Source organism: Varanus komodoensis, unplaced genomic scaffold, assembly GCF_004798865.1.
Source record: "Varanus komodoensis strain SLA01 unplaced genomic scaffold, ASM479886v1 scaffold2, whole genome shotgun sequence".
NCBI lineage: Eukaryota > Metazoa > Chordata > Lepidosauria > Squamata > Varanidae > Varanus > Varanus komodoensis.
The window spans coordinates 50,131,487-50,141,428 of record NW_025335568.1 but is presented as its reverse complement, the minus strand read 5'-3'; the positions used below and the strand labels follow the sequence as shown (position 1 = coordinate 50,141,428).

General features: G+C 38.5%; 1 long non-coding RNA gene across 1 annotated transcript; it reads right to left on the bottom strand.

The window, feature by feature from the left end:
* Positions 1-1,285: 1,285 nt before the first annotated feature.
* LOC123023033 lies at positions 1,286-9,366 on the bottom strand. The gene is made up of 3 exons (XR_006414615.1): positions 9,208-9,366; positions 2,532-2,625; positions 1,286-1,485 (listed from the first exon to the last, which is right to left on the bottom strand). It is a non-coding gene; the product is annotated as an uncharacterized LOC123023033 (long non-coding RNA).
* Positions 9,367-9,942: the final 576 nt, after the last annotated feature.

Genomic DNA, 9,942 nt, shown 5'->3' with positions numbered 1-9,942 from the left:
AGTTTAAGGAATCATTTGCCAATGGTCATAACTTGAGATTACTAAGTGCTGGTTTAGACTCAACATTCCCTGGGCATCTTCTGGATGAATGTACTTCACTTTAAAAAAAAATGAAAAAGATCAACTTCACTCCAACTTTTTCTCAGTTCTTTTGCTCTTCTTTTCTGCTATGCAAAAAGACCATGTGGGGAAAGGGACTAAAACATCTTTAAAATTTTTATAGACTCTCAAGTCAGTCTGGAAGATGGTGAGTTTTACTGCATATTTATTAAATGACTCAAGTGACTTGAGTAAGAAATATATGACTAACCTACTGAAGTAGTCATTTGCTTTCTTTCCCAAAACCATGCAAAATTGGATAAAGACAGAAGACTACTTAATGTTGACCTATCTAGTTTTCCAAACCTATCCATTTGGCCTAAGGGCACATCCTTTCCAGAGAAATTGGCTTAGTGCAGGGGAGCGATGTTGTCTTGGAAATAACCCTACCCAGGACTCAACAATAGTGAGCTGACTCAACAAGCCTTCCCAAGTCTCTCTGTAGAAGCTGGCAACATACCATTATCACATTACCCAATTACATCATGGTATATTGAAGCTTATTGAGTTAAATGAGGTTAAAGAAAGTATTGCTAGTATTAATATTATGCTACTCCCATCTATTTCCCCAATCTACTCTTGAACTACTCTGACCCTTTCAGATGAAAAACAGCACTGGGTGGTACACTCTTTGAACATTAATACAGCGTTTTATTGCGCTTCACTTTGAGGTTAATCAAGTATGAATACTTTTGTTTCCTTGTTCCGTTGCTGGAAAGTTTGCAATGTGGCAAAGTTTGGCACTGTCACATTACTGCCAATTTTAGAACAAGCAAATATTTGGGCATAGAATGGAAGCTTACCTTCAGTATCTTTCAGATTAGAATAGGAAATTTCCATTTCCACACTTCTTCCTGTGGGTTGCCTTTAATGCAAGACTTTCTTCTTAATTGGATTTATGAAACTTACACTTTTCACTTGCTTAAGCAAAGGAATCTGGATGTTGCCATTTTATTTAAGATGTTTTAAGCACTGATAAAAGGACAATCAATGCAATTTTCCCAGTTCTAATATAAACTGATGAAATGCCACAAATGAAATTCTTTAAATTCACTCATAACCAGTATTGTTACAGTATTAAGGAAATTAACATGATAATAAATCCATGTTTAGAATAACTAGCAATATTATCTTAGACCCCTATCAGTAACCCAGAGGGAACCTGAATAGTACTGGAACAATACAATGTTTTGATTCTTTTTTTATTTATTTATACAAAAAACCCACAAAATTTAAGGTAATAATGGACAGCATAATATCTTTTCTTCCATCTTGTCCCAATATCTTCAGTTTATCATCTTTCACATCTATGTTCAATTTACAGTCCAATCTGTCACTGGAAGCTATGAGGTTTCCATCTTGTAGCCGTGTTTTTCTAGCTCTGCTCTGTAAAGATAAGCCATCCCAGACTACTGTCAAATCATTCATACTGTGACAACATTAAACTGCTCTCATTGAAATCAATGGAATTTCCTTTAGGTGACAATTATGTACCAAATTACTTACAAGTAAGCCTCATTTAACACAATGCAATTTACTTCTGAGTAGATATGTAAGATGACAACCAGTCATTGTAACTTTTCATATTGATTTCAAGGGGCTTTACATGCAACTTAATTTAGTCTGGATTCAACACATTACATTTATCCTAACTTTGGATGCAACATTATATCCCTTCCTCTCTCTTGCATCTGTGATGCCTTACCCTGTTTTCCTTATGCTGCCCATTTTCTAGTTATTGAGTTTCCAAAGCAGACAAACAGCACAAATTTTGCTGTTTATACAACTTGGACAACTCTTCTTAGTAGTAGTATTTGCTCTCGGAGAGTAAAAGAAAGCAGGCTTTGGAAAGCATGCAGCCAGTATAACAGAAATAAGCTTTCACTTTCATTCTGATTAACCAAATAGTCATGTAGTCTAAATCCAATCACACTGTGGTAAATCTTAACTATGGTTTGTGATACACCAACTTCATAACCCATGGTCTCAAGTTCCTTGTTTCAACTAACCATAATGAAGTCTGAATGACATGCTAAACTTGGGTTAATCCAGAAGAGAAGTGGAGAAGAATCTCCTTCTTATAGCATGAGGAGGAATATTAGCCTAGAGGAGGCCAGGCTGGTTAATACAACATGACATCATGATTTAGTATTACAACTGAACGGGGCCAGTGTTCTGTAAGAAAACATTGTTCAACGTTGGGCACATGAGAACCAATTCCCATATGTTTTATTGCAGGCCATTTATATCCTACATTTTTTCTCCTGAAAGGACCTTATATGATCCTTCTCCTCTCAATATTATCCTCACAACAACCCTGTGTGGTAGATTACACTGACAGTCTGCCACTGCCAGATCTGTTTCTTGTTTTAACAATTCAAGCCTGCATTTTTTCTTGGTTTATTTGCATGTACAGAACATTTTCAAGTTACCTTAACTGATTGGAGAAATCATCTTCCACATTGTCATCATCCCAGTTGTCCTCCCACACATGTGCATCTTCATCTTCATCTAAACCAGCCCAATCTGAAAAAAGTGGTTCAATATTTGAATGTGAAAAGGCTTATAGGATATCATTCCATGTAAGTCTCCTTAAGGGACAGTAATATGAACTCTGCTTAACAATCAAATTAAAAAAAAGAATAGCAGTTAAAAACATAGGTGTTCATTGTAGCTACTGTTTTCCTAGCATCTCAGTTCATTCTGTAAGATAATGCTCCATTAGTGTGAATGGAGATGTTTTAACAGTTAGATTTGGACCAGAGCCAAAAGTCATGGTTTGTAAATGCATGACTGAAGTCAATGATAGAAACACTTCATAAGTTTATCCCCTTAAAGATCTGGCTAATAATTTCTGGCCACATATATCTCAAGTTTGGGAGGTCAAATGACTCTGTTTGAGGTGCAAGAAGTGAGCAGGTGAGCTAGTATCAGGCAAGCCAGACAACAAGGTAGGGTGAGGAAAAGAGGTGAGTGAGCAGCAAACTAGATGCTGTCTGACTAAAGATCAGGTACTAGCCCAAGAACAAGGTTGGGCTCCCTTAGGAAAAGTCAAGGAACTTGAAATATAACTGACTAGCAAGAGGTGCAAGAGATCAGTTACTATTCATGCCTTCAAACTCCATAGCAACAGCTTCAATACCAGTTGGGGCCATAATACCAGGAAATTTTATAACTGACATGCGAATAACTCACACATCATACTTTTATCATCACTGCAAAAAACAAATGGGAGCGCAAGCTATTAAGCAGTGTGCTTTTTCATACTATTGGCACAAAAATGTAAGGTTTGAGACACACAAAGTCAGAGGCTGTTAAGTGAACAGTGCACTGCTGTAGACTTTTTCTAATACTGTCCTGCCGGACATAAAAGCTAGCAGAGTTAGCCATGTCTTCCTACTGATTACCAAAGTAGAAGCTGACATTCCAAATATATTTCTTTCCGGTCTCTAGCACTCCATACAGAAAAAAAGTGTGCACCAGCCATGTACTCAAACAATATCGTGTTACCTGATGCAAAAAACCGAAATTACTCTGTTATGTCAGTCCATTAGCCTTGCTGCTAAAATAGTTTCATAGTGTTTCTCAAAAGGTACAACTTATGGATGTTTCAAGGTATATACATCCTAGTTTATGATGCAGCATATTTGGGAATCATAGATTTTAAAAAATCTAAACTGAGTTTACATAAAGCCAGTACAAATCTAACGACACATGGGCCCAAGAAACGTGTAGATGTTTAGAAGCCAGCATTGGGATGTGCAGAATGCCTCCTTTGTAGCATTTCTCCAAGGCAAAATATCCCTGGTCTACATAACATCACTAACCAGTTTCTCTTTACTGTAGTTCAAGACTTGGTCTAAAAAAGCAATTTGTAAGTGTTTAGGGCAGGGTGGATAAAAATTAATGATTTTTTTAAAAAATAAAAAATTAGATTTTAAATTTAAATTGGATTTTTTAAATAAAATACTTTTTGAGGAAAAATTACCTAAAGATAGTTTTCTAATTAAGATGCATTATAGTCTAAAGGTTATTCATCATGAAATGAGGATTAGTTCTTAATTATGCAGCATGAGGCTGTATATTCATGCAATGTTTAAATTTTTTGGTAAACAAATTCCATTAATCCATTCACAATGTCACACTCTTCCAGAGGTTTCTGTAAGATCACTGGGAATTTTTTTCTATCTAGAAGGTATTATCACAGATGCTTGGTTTTACAGTTTTTAGAATTGTGAATTTGTGTCTGCATGCATCTTTCTTCACAGCAAAAATGTGAAAACAAGCATACAGAATTAAGAAAAGACCTTCATCCCATTGTTCCTTTGCAAATGTATGTACACAAAATAACCCCCTTACTTCTTAAATGTTAAGTTTCAGAAAATTCAACGAACAGAGGATAGTTGGGAGTGGAAAAGATCTGCACAAGAAGCTAAGTATGAGAAAGGGGGCAAACAGTAAAAAATTTAAGTGAAACTTTTTGAGCAGAATACTCCATAAGTATTTGAATCTTTCTGTGTACAGCCAGAGGTTTATCATATTGTTCTTTCCCAGGAGGAGAAAACCTATAATGGCAACAGGCCATAAATGAGACCCAGTTTGGGAATATTTTAATGAAGTTCCTCTACCTATGGGTAAGGGAGGCATGCATGCAAATTATGTAGAAAACTGTCATTTAAATCTAGTCTTACTGACTAGTGATTTAACTTATGATTTAAATTGATTTGATTTCAATCAAATCCACCCTGATTTAGCGTGCAATTGTATTCATTTTCATACAAAAAAAGAAAAAGAAAACAACTCTTCACATGCTGGTCAGGGTATGCTGGAAGTTGCAGGATTTTTTCCAGTTTAATCATGCATATAATAAATATTTTTTAAATGTCAATAAACTGCTGAACTTAGGTTAAGGCAAATAAGTTGAAAAGGAAGGGATGAATCCTGAGGTTCACTGTTAAACTGATGACAGTACTCAGCAGGAAGACAGTGTTATATCAGTGCTGGCCCAGAGAAAGAAACTATGGATACAACCAAAGAAAGAAAAAGATCATAAGAAGATGCACTTTCAGTAGTTCTACACTTGGCTACAGTTGGTGTAATTTCGATTCACAAACTGGACTGGGTCAGAGTACCTAACTGACTTTGACCTTTGATTTGCTTTTTGGAACCTGAGCTTATGATACCTTACTCTTCAATAAAAATCAAGTGATGAGCTTAACAATAAAACTTGTGAACATACATATTTGAAAACAAGAACAGAAAAATTCCAAGTGCCTGGATACGTAAAATTCTGCAACCTTAGCTTAAACTGGCCTATTCAACAAGCTTCCTCTAATTGTCATTACTACCAGGTTAATCAACACAATGGAACAAAGTTGATTGAAAACAAACTATTTTCTGCCTTTCCTGAGACACTAAACACAGAAATACAATACATAACTGAAAAGGAAACTTTTTTTTTAAGAAGTGCTTCCAAGCATTCAGCTATTATTTATTTTCAGCTGTCAAGATTAAGCACTGTTGAGTGGGAGGGAAGGAGGCTGGAGCACTGATAGGAAAAGGCATAAGAGGACAGCAATAGCTTCCTGCTCATCCCCAGCACACCCCTTTTTGTCCTCTCAGAGGTCTAGTTACAACTTCAGTGAAGTAGCTTGCATGATTCTTTTGTGGCAGCTACAAGGGGGTGTAGGATGAGCATTCAGCCTTCTCAGTGCTAGTTCTGAAATTAGATGATCTCAGAAGCTGGGACTCCAAATATTCCTGTGACTCCTCCAGACAAAGCAATGCGACCAGAGGGTTCCCTCCTAAGTGTGTATGGGTGATTGGTAATTGCACTAAATTGGAAGCAGTTCCATCTAAATATGACTCATTTTCAAGTAAATGGGTATAGGCATTGGGTGAAAGCCACACTCTTTTCACAAAATCAAACTGCAAAAGTGCATTTTAAATGCAAACATCAAAGTACACTTGATGTTGGTAGTGATACTTGGGTAATATGCCTGACATGACAATGGAGAAAACCTCTCCTTCATCCACCCTCCATATAGACCGTTGATTTGAATATGAGGTTCTATGTAACTTGAAGCATTTTGCGCATTAGTTGGCCCAACAATGGCTCCGTGTTCCCATAGTGTTTAATCTTGCTGTACAATCATCAGCAATCTTAACATAAAAACAGGACAGAAAGACTGTAAGACTATATTTTTTCATGTAGCAAGAGTGAAGTCACATATAGTATATTTACCACTATACATATAATTGCCATCAAGTTGTGTTGTTTCACTCTGACCAAATAAAATAAACAATTACATGACACTACAGGGTATCGGTGTATTAGTAAATTGAGCACTGAAAACCAAAATTACAAATACTATTTTTATAAACACACTTAGCAAATTATTTTAAGAGTTAATTTGACTTACAAGACAAAATGTCAGCTGTCCACTGCTCTAAAATATACACACAACTTGTATTTGTACACACAATATTTGTAAAGTGAAGAAGTTATGTGATGAAGTAGTTAACAGTGCAGGACTGGGACTCAAACAATTTGGGATCTAGTCCCCACTCAGCCACTGAGTGACTTTGGGCGAGGCACAGACTCTCAGTCCAACCTACCCTCACATGGGTTGTTATTGTGAGGATAAGGCTGAGAGTAGGAGGAAATTATGTAAGCTGCTTGAGTTCTTTGGAAGGAAAAAAGGTGGGATACAAATATAATAAAATGAATGAATTCTCAAATGCATGTGTCAATGGAATATATATACCATAGCACAATGGAATTGATCTCAGATGGCAGAATCTGAATAGCAGTAGCCAATTCATCACTGAAATTACTGGAGAGTGTTTTCCTAATATGTTAGTATAATTTTGCATTAAAAAGATATGTGCATTGCACATCATAAAGTAAAGTTTGAGAGAGAAACATGTCAATGCATATTTTAAAGATCATATTTATAGTAACTGGTCAATACCACCCAATAAAATTTATAATCCTTCTTTCATGAGTCTTCAAACTGATGACAATTAGCTTGAATTATTATTTTTTTGAATAAAACATCAAAACTCTTATACCCAGGAAATACAACCCAAATCCATAAAAGCCAAAAAAAAAAAAAAAAGCTAATTTTAGCGTAAGGTGCCTTGCACCATGTTTTGGAAAATAACAAAGTCAGGATACAATGCACTGGAGTGTCAAAGTGTAATACTGCTAATTATTATGTTATCTAGTATATATAATGATTTTAATAGTTTTGCAATGGTATGTAATAATTGAAAATTACCTGTTAAGGTCAGAAACACTATACCTAACTATGTTTTCACTCACGAAAGAAAAATTGTATACATATAACCTATAACCCATAGTTTCATGGGAGGAGAAGGCTATCAAAGGCTATTAGCCATGACGTCTATATGCTACCCCCAGTATTAGGACCAGCAACATCACACATACCAGTTGCTTTCCTGTGAGCAGCCGGTGGGCCCTTTGGTCTGAACCTGAATAGCTCTTATGTTCAGTTTAAAAATTGTGTAATTTCTTATCAGTTTGTGGCAAGTAAGTTAAGCTTTTTCCAATGTTATAGAAATAATCAAGTTAAATACTCAGAATATTTGGAATCATTTAACAAAGACTAGGGCCCCTAATTCCCAAGTTTTAGATGGTGATCTTCAACGCACTTACCAGGGAGTAAGCTCCAGTGAACATAATTAAGTTTACTCTCAAGTAATCATTACTATTATTGCATTTATATCCAAACCTTTTTCCCACAAAGTAACCCAAGACAGCTTACATAATCTTCCCCCTCTCAATTTTGCTCTCACAACTACCTTGTGAGGTAGGTTAGGCTGGGAGTCAGTTACACGTCCAAAGCAACCCACTGAGTTTCACAGTTGAGTGGGAACTGGAACCCAGATCTCCCAAGCCCAGGTCCAACACTCTGCTACATCACAATGAAATGCATAGGATTGCCCCGTTAAAAGGATTATTTACTCTGCAAGATCAAGACTCATTACTTAGAATCAGGTCCCCCTCATTAACAACAACAATAATTAATAAATGTGGGTACTGTATGAACTGTTCTTTGTTACTAAGCTACAGTTTACTTCATTAGGGTTTTGTTACTTTTGTTAATCAAGGATAGTTTCTCTTTTGCCAGTCATTTAAGAGCTGGAAGACCTCACTCCTACCAAGCATCTGCACTAACATATGAATAATAGTACAATTCTAGCATGCTTGGATAAACAAAAAGTTTGTAAAAACTTTAAAAATAAAATAACTTTAAACATAAAAATAATAAAATAACAGAGGTTATGTTAATAACAACATCTTTCTTTAGCCCAAATTTCACAAGTGAGGCAAAACCTGAAGATATATTTCTATCTAATTTTTTTTAATTAAGCAAAAATATTAACTGATTCTTTTCATCAGAATGCATGTGTTCGGTAGAACTCGCTTTTCTTTCTCCTGGTGCCTCGAGACATTTTCGACTACAACTCTCAGCATTCCTGGTAGTTGGTTATGCTGGCTAATGCTTATGGAAACTGAAATCCAAAACACCTGCAGGACACTAGGTTCTACAAGGCCATTAACCGGACGGCCCCCCACGCCAAAGGCAGGCGTAAGGCACTGTCTTCTCTCAGGAAAGCCAAGATGCCCTAAATGTCAATAGCCGGCTGGAGGAACTAGCCAGAGCATGGTGTGAATGGATGCTGAAGGCTCCCGAGTGGTTGCTGGGAAATCAGGCCTCAGAATTAGAAGGCCTCAGCATTCTTAGACAGAGCAGGATTAGGCCGTCCGTGTGCAAGAAACCCGTGTGCAGGCGCGCACGCTTCCGGGGCTTGTTTTGGAGCCTCTCAAAAAGGCTTCTACAGCGCGACTCCCTCCCAGTGCGTTGGACGGGGATAATGGAAGATGTGGTCCAAGCATCTTGGGGGCAGTAAGTTAGAGGAACCGGCTCTAAAACCTCCCCAAACCTCGCCCAAGACTGCACAGTCACGGCCTCTACCCAGTTCCGCCAAGCCCAGCTCAGTCCACCCGGCTCTCGCCCAACGCCCCACTCCCTGTCTTCACGTCTCCTCTTTCTCCCCGGCCGGCTGCCTGGTCTCTACCTTCGGCTGGGAACTCCTCAAACTCGTCATCCTCCTCTAGAAGCCCAAGATCAACGGGCTGTTTCTTCTCCGACATGACGGGCCGCAGCCAGTCGCCGCCGTTCTAGGGCCCACTCTACTGCTCCCCGCTGAGAATGATGGGATAGTGACGGAATCGGCCAGCCAACGCACAGCAGCCAATGAACAAATGTGCGAGCGAGCGGTTGAGGACGCACGCGCGCTGGACGGGCCTCCGCAGTCGCCTCTCGTGAACACGCGCCGTGCGTCGCCGCCCTCCCCGCCCCGCGTCCTTCTCCCGGTGGCTCCCTTCGCGGGGCTTCTTCCTTTTAGCGAGGGGACCTCAGAGATGCGCGTACAAGGACTTGAGCCCGCTCTTCTTTTTTGGGGAAACGGAAACACTGGGGAGAAAGCAATGAGGTGTAGGGCAATAGAAGCATAGCCAGTTAGTCAGCCCCATCAAAGCTTATCTCGTGGTGATGGTTCTTGAGGAAAACACACACCAAAATCCACAGCTGAGCTCTATCTTGATAAGGACCAACCAAAAATGTGCAGTTATCCGGAACTCTTCATCTGGCTGGGTGGGACAAACAGCAGGTGAGGAGGACTCAAAATAAGGATTCACACATGCTTGGGAGTGAGTCCCATGTAACTCAAACCTTAATCTTGAGTAGACACGTGCAGGATTGTGCCATGAGTGAACTTGTCAGCATTAGCAGTTTTTGGGGCCAGATTATA